Genomic DNA, 6,654 nt, shown 5'->3' with positions numbered 1-6,654 from the left:
ATCGTCAATAATCAAAGTCACTCGAACATAAACAATAAACACAAACAGAAAGGAGAGCGAGGTTAAGTGAAGCTGCTGAGGTGGAGCCGGAGCTCCGTCTGATCTGATAGAACGTGTTGGATATGGCCGAAGCAGCGAATTCAGCTTCAGGGTGTCTGAAAGGATTTCTGCTTAAAGCAGCACGCTTATTACTTTGATAAAAGAAGAAAAGATCACAGCTGATGAAGTCACAGCTACACGTGCATACCTCTGTTCATTCTCCTGCTAAAGAAAATTAAATAATAATGATAATGATGAAATGATGCTATGGGTGCAGGAATGTTGTTGCTGAGGTCGAGGCTCTGTGTCTGCTCAGCCCTAACAGCATGAAAATCTTTAACTTAACAGATTTAATCTCAGAGTGCTCTCTTGACAGCAGCAGAAACAGAACAAATAAATCTTTCAAAATCAAACTAAGCCATCACAGACCCTCTGAATCATGTTCAGCCACGAGCAGATCGGCAGGTAAAGCAATTGTTCTTACCTGAGAGCAGCTCTTCAGGTGAAACTTTCTTACAGGAGCTTTTAAAAAACAAACTCACTGCAGCGTGATGGGTTTGAACTCTGAGAAACAAGATTGCAGCCAGTCTGAGTGATGACGAGTCTTGGTTTTCATCATTAATGCTCATCACAAAAACAGGAAGTCTGACCTACAGCTGTGGCAGTGATGGTTTCCTCTGCAGATGCTCACTTTAAAACCACAGAGTGGAGGTCAGTCAGTAAAAACCAGGCCAAAACTCCCCGTCAGCAGGAAGAGGCCTCGAGCAGAACCTGAAGTAAAAGTCAGAGACCACCACAACCCACACCAGCCTCTAGCAATTCCCCACTCACTCTTGAGAGACAGGATGTGAGGCGTGTACTCTGTGCAGCGAACCCCAGGAAGTCTGCAGGCCCAGATGGAGTACCTGGGAAGGTCCTCAAAGCATGTGCCGGGCAGCTAGCACAGGTCTTCACTGACATCTTCAACCTGTCTCTGGAACAAGCCGTCATTCCACCCTGCCTGAAATCTACCATAATCATCCCCATCTCTAAAAAGTCACCCATAACCAGTCTCAATGACTTCCGTCCAGTTGCACTAAATATAGTTAAATTATTGTATAGTTTTTATAATGTGCTACAAGCAGGTGTGCACTTTTATAGAGCTCTTTCTAATCTCGTTATACTGTGTATAATGACAATAAAGGCTTTCAATTCAATTCAATTCACGATGGTCAGTAAAATCCCAGGAACACCAAAAAGATCTAAACTCTGAGTCTAATCAGTCAGAGCCACTAAAGGCCTTTTAATCATTTCACTGTTCTGAGGGGCTCACAGGGATGAAAACAGACTGGAGCAAAACACTGAACTGAACAAGAGCTCTGTTTGCTGTGTTTGATAAAGCTGAGGTAAGGATAAAACAGACTCAATAAAAGAACTGTAAAACAAAGTTAAAATTTTCCAGTCAATGTGGAAATGAGCAAGTTTTCTGAGGCAGTAAAGGCGCCGGTGACCCCTTTGGAATTTGGAATTCTCATCAAAGTTCAGTTTTTCATTGATTATGGTCCCAAGATATTTATATGACTCCACTTGCTCTATTTTCTGATTTTTTTTTTTTTTTTTTTTTGGCCTGTCCCGTTTGGCTCTTTTGCCATCAGAATTGTTGTCTAAAGGCAAAGAAAGATACCCAACGGATTTACTTTACCAAACTGACCATCCCAGCCTTGCCGTAATGGTCCATTTGATTCACCTTTTATTGTTTATTTTATTTTCACTTACTGAATACGGGACAGACTTGACTGGGGGAAAGAAGGGGAGAAAGAAAGAGGGAAAGAGAAACAGCTGAGAAGAGGGACGGGGGAGAAGGGCAAAAACAAAAACCAACAGAACGGGCAGAAAAAAAAAATGCATATATCAATCACCTGGATCACCTGCTGAGAAAGAAAAAAGAAAACAAGCAGAAGAGAACAAGAGTAATAGAATAAACAACATCACAATGATATATGGGAATATGACAGTAAATACTAAATATTAAACATTATTGTGCAGCACATAAGATCAACAGAACACAGTGTGCTTTGAGGTAGGAGCCAAAAAGGGTGTAGTTTGTGGGTGTGATCACCCGTGTGTACACCTGTGAGCATGGACGCGCTTGTTTTTTGTTTTTTTAAAAGGTTCCTTCATGTAATAATCTGCTAGAGGGTGTGGGGGGGCCACAGCCCCGTCCTCCAGGGCGTGAGGCAGGTGTGGAGGAGATCAAAACTCCAGACATCCAGAGGCCCCCAGAACACAAGAGACCAAGGAAGACCAACAGAGGGGCAGCTGCGCCACTGTCCCGGAAAGAGCTGAGGAGAGTCCCAGATGAGGGCTCACTCAGCAGCCGCGGAGCAGAAGCCAGGGGGAGTTGCAGTGACGCGCCCGTGAGCTCCGCCGGCAGCCAGCTGCGCCTGAGTGACCGAGCCCCAGGCCGAGAGGCCGGGGGCACCCCACCTCCGAAGTGGCCCGAGCGAGCCCCAGGCTCCAGGCCCCGATAAGCGGCCGCCAAGGAGTGAGCCGGTGTGTACCTGGACGCCCATCCCCGGACACAAAGAACCACCAACGCACCGATGTCTGAGGGGGTCCGCCACTGGCAGGGGAAGTGGTGGTAGGGGGAGATAGGCCTCCAAACCTTGGAGGGCCTGAGATGTCCCCAGAGAGGTGGCGCCTGACACCCAACCTGACATATAGACACAGACATACAGGCACACACAGATACAAACATCCATTCCCACCCTCATGCTCTCATATGCACTTACTCCACACTCAACCAACGTGGAGACAGACATAAAGAGACGTTGTACACACGATCACACTCCCCAAGCGTACTCTACAAACCGGGTCTAGGTGCCCCCGCCCCTGGAGGGGGGAACTGCACCCAGACCCAGGTGGTGTTACCCTTTTCCCTGCGGTGGGGGGAGGCAGACCGCCCCGACTCCGCAGCAGCAGGAGGCCCCACACTCCAGACCGCAGTCGGACGGCCAACTCCTCCTCCTAGCCCCCCCGCTCCAGCAGGTCGCAGAGAACGGGGGTGAGAGAAGACTCCAAACCTCCCTCCACCCGCTCATTGTAGTGTTGATGCATGTGTGTTCTAAGGTGCATTTAAAACCCAGGAGGGCATGGAGCTACCTGCCAGAGAGCAGCAGGTAAGCGCATGGTCCCTCCTGCTAGCCCTCAATGTCTACGTGTATTTAAAATTGAGAGGTGGGCAACGATGCCAGGGGTGGGGTGTACACCCTGATGGTACTTTGGACTCCGTGTATCGTGCCCACCCCCCAAGATCCTATATGTATGTGTAATGAGAGTGTGAGTAATGTGAATGTCTAAGTTGTGGGATAAAATTGAGGCAGAGGCAGCCAGAAGGGGACAGAGGGGGGGGTAGCCTCCTCTGCACCCTGGTGACATACCCCTACTCCAAGGCCCTGCATGTGTGGGTGGTTGTGGTGGAGCGGGAAGAGGGAGGCAGCTGGAGATGGGGAGGGAAGGAAGGGAGGGGCAAGTGACCCCTCCCTGGGGCCAGCTCCCCCGCTGACCCCAGTAGGCACCCCCATACTCCGCGACCCGCCAGGGAAAGGGGGCCCAGGCCCATCCAGACCGGGCCCAGTGCAGCAGCGCCGCCCGGCCCCACAGAGCCCGGGACAGTCCACCCAACCCCACCACAGAGAAAACTGCACCCACCCCACCATCCACTCATCTTCCAGACTACATAAGACAATAAACACCCAGGCTGATGGTCAGTAAAATCCCAGGAACACCAAAAAGATCTAAACTCTGAGTCTAATCAGTCAGAGCCACTAAAGGCCTTTTAATCATTTCACTGTTCTGAGGGGCTCACAGGGATGAAAACAGACTGGAGCAAAACACTGAACTGAACAAGAGCTCTGTTTGCTGTGTTTGATAAAGCTGAGGTAAGGATAAAACAGACTCAATAAAAGAACTGTAAAACAAAGTTAAAATTTTCCAGTCAATGTGGAAATGAGCAAGTTTTCTGAGGCAGTAAAGGCGCCGGTGACCCCTTTGGAATTTGGAATTCTCATCAAAGTTCAGTTTTTCATTGATTATGGTCCCAAGATATTTATATGACTCCACTTGCTCTATTTTCTGATTTTTTAAAGTGAATCCCATTATGTCTGTGAAGGTTCTCAGTCATCCAGGTCATCGTAGTCAAGATATCACATCATGAGAACCTGTTTCTGGGTTCACTGCCCAGATATCTTGTTATAGGCATGTACACAGCTACCGGGAGAAACCTGAAAGATCTATCCTTGTGCATTGACAGACAGGAATTTCAAGAAGGATATACTCTGTTCATGTTCAATATGAGTCCTTCAGATGACAGCCAAGCGTTATCACTGATAATAAATGGCAACTTGAGACTTGAAATGTGCTTCAGAGTCCCGCTGCCTCACACAACAACGCTGATCGTTTATGCTTGTTACGATTCAATTCTCAAGATCAATTCAAAAAGACAAGTTTCGGTTGATTATTGCTGATAGGTTTCTGTTTTTTCTTGAGTCATGAACAATCATCAGTTGGAGAGTATCATGAGGCTGCTAGTCAGTGACAGATTCTACGGCGTCAGATGAGTTAGTGATCTTACTCAAACGTTTGTTTAAACGGCCTGCATATCATGATCATAAATACAGATCCAAGGAATAAACCTGGAACTCATTGGCTGGCGATTTCATTAGAAGAAGATGGAGGTGCCAGTTTTTATGATTCATTCAGATTCCCACCGGAATGCTTTTACCCCAAAAGCATTCTAACATTTTTGAAAAAGCATGCTGATCGAGTATCTTTCCATGAAAGGACTTTTCTATCAATGAGTAATGTTTATTCACGTAACTTTTTTCTTTTTTTTAGCCAAAGAAGAAGTAGCGTTCTAGACATCTCACTTTAAGTCCACATTTTAAGTCTATATTTTACATTTTAGAGACATAAATAAGGATCTTTTAACAAATGTGTTCCCATGTGATGATGTAATCTTGTTTTCTAATTCAAACGTGCTTTTACCATTCAAGACCTTTTTTTTTCCTTCTCTTATTTTCTTTTCTTACTTGTGTGTATATTTATAGCATCCTCCTTATGCATTTCATGCATGTGTTATTTTCAGACATATGGGGGTTATGTTACCCCCCCTCCTCCTCATCAGTAATGATCTAGTCCGGTATTTACTTGGGCGTGACTTAGCCAATTAACCAAATACCTATTATATGTCAGCTGACCTATCTATGAAGTTTTGACTGGTTAATTTGTAATTTTTTCTGTTTCCTGTCTTGTATTTAAGCAATTTTTTACAATATTTTACTATGACCCTGATGAAGGCCACAAGCCAAAACGCGTTGGTCAATTATTAAAGTTGTTCATCTTCCCTCAAGCGATGCTGGAGTTCCTGCTTTGTGAATTCTTTCATCCTCTCCATGCATCTTGGAAGCCGGTGAAGTTGTGCCAGAAAAATTTTTTTTGCCATGAAAGACAGATGAAAGCCACGCTGTCTACAGTATGCGGTCATACGTTCATGGGAGAAAATCCTGTTTGTTATTTCACAGGCACTCCCCATTATGCCTTGATAATATTGTGCATTATTGGGTATATCGTCTGGAGGCGGGAAATTCAAAATTTGTCTAATTTCAACCTTATTAAATTTATTTCTGACAACTATAGAGGGCTGTGGTGAGCTGCTGGCGGAACTCTGCTCTGGATTGCCGCCTTGTTGAAACAAACGATCGCGATGATGGTCTACAGGGCTGTCTTGGAGTGGCTCATTTGCAGGTAATTGCACATTGCTTTGGGAAAAGCCCAAAGCGATTGCTGGTTATGGGAGTCATTGAAACAGCTTTCATTTAACCTTTTTATCTGGCTTAACAACTCTAGGGGTATTTAAACCTCATCCTGTCTTTCTGCCAAGACAGCTAAAGCCTGGATAAGAGCAGAGAACGGGTCAGAAGAGGAAATGTTTTGAGTTAGGCAGCTTTAAGAATGAGCAACGTTTGACTGTTTGACGTTTCACTGCAGGTCGCTGCGTGCGCATGTGCCCTGGCACTATTTGAAACCTGCTGGTCCGGGATCAGAGACCAGCTGAAGGGATTCTGCTGACCTGATATCAGGACATGTGACAGGAAGTGTGGATTTAAACAGCTGAGATTGAATGCACCTCCAATCCTCACAACCTTTTCCTTTTAAAGATGTCATAACACTCCAAAAGAAGTGGAAACTGATTAAAATAAAGTAGATGCCATCAAAACAGAAAACCACCTGAAACTGAGCTGCTGTCAAAAATAACACTAGGTGGTCGAGGTGAAACATGACACTCAGCTCGGCCAGTTTCCTGTTGGACAAAAACAATTCAGCACCTTGGCAAGTTGGCTTTTATTTTGAAAGTATCCATGTATAATGCCTTTTTTCTTGAAAGGTTTCACAGGTAATGAGAAGTTTCACTTCCTGCTGCTGGTGTATGTCATTTCAGAATAAAATCCCTGTGTGTGGATGGTGTGAAAGAAGGGAGGCATTCACACAATGGGTGGCGACCACTGCTTTTACTGGTTTTACTGGTCTGACAGGTAAATACATTTTGATGATCAATAATGAGGCTACAGTCCTCAG

At 45.4% G+C, this 6,654-nt stretch overlaps 1 protein-coding gene across 1 annotated transcript in view; it reads right to left on the bottom strand.

The window, feature by feature from the left end:
* The window catches only part of LOC102304245, a 13,092-nt gene extending 12,115 nt beyond the window's left edge, over positions 1–977 (bottom strand). The window contains exon 1 of the mRNA XM_005922965.3: positions 524–977. The gene's annotated coding sequence lies outside the window, so the exon portion shown is untranslated. The remainder of the gene's footprint in view (positions 1–523) is intronic.
* Between the last annotated feature and the right edge of the window lie 5,677 nt (positions 978–6,654).

Source organism: Haplochromis burtoni, unplaced genomic scaffold, assembly GCF_018398535.1.
Source record: "Haplochromis burtoni strain Fernald_Lab_line unplaced genomic scaffold, NCSU_Asbu1 Contig_61, whole genome shotgun sequence".
Taxonomy (NCBI): Eukaryota; Metazoa; Chordata; class Actinopteri; order Cichliformes; family Cichlidae; genus Haplochromis; species Haplochromis burtoni.
The sequence above is the reverse complement of the archived record's forward strand: the minus strand, read 5'-3'. Positions and strand labels throughout refer to the sequence as shown.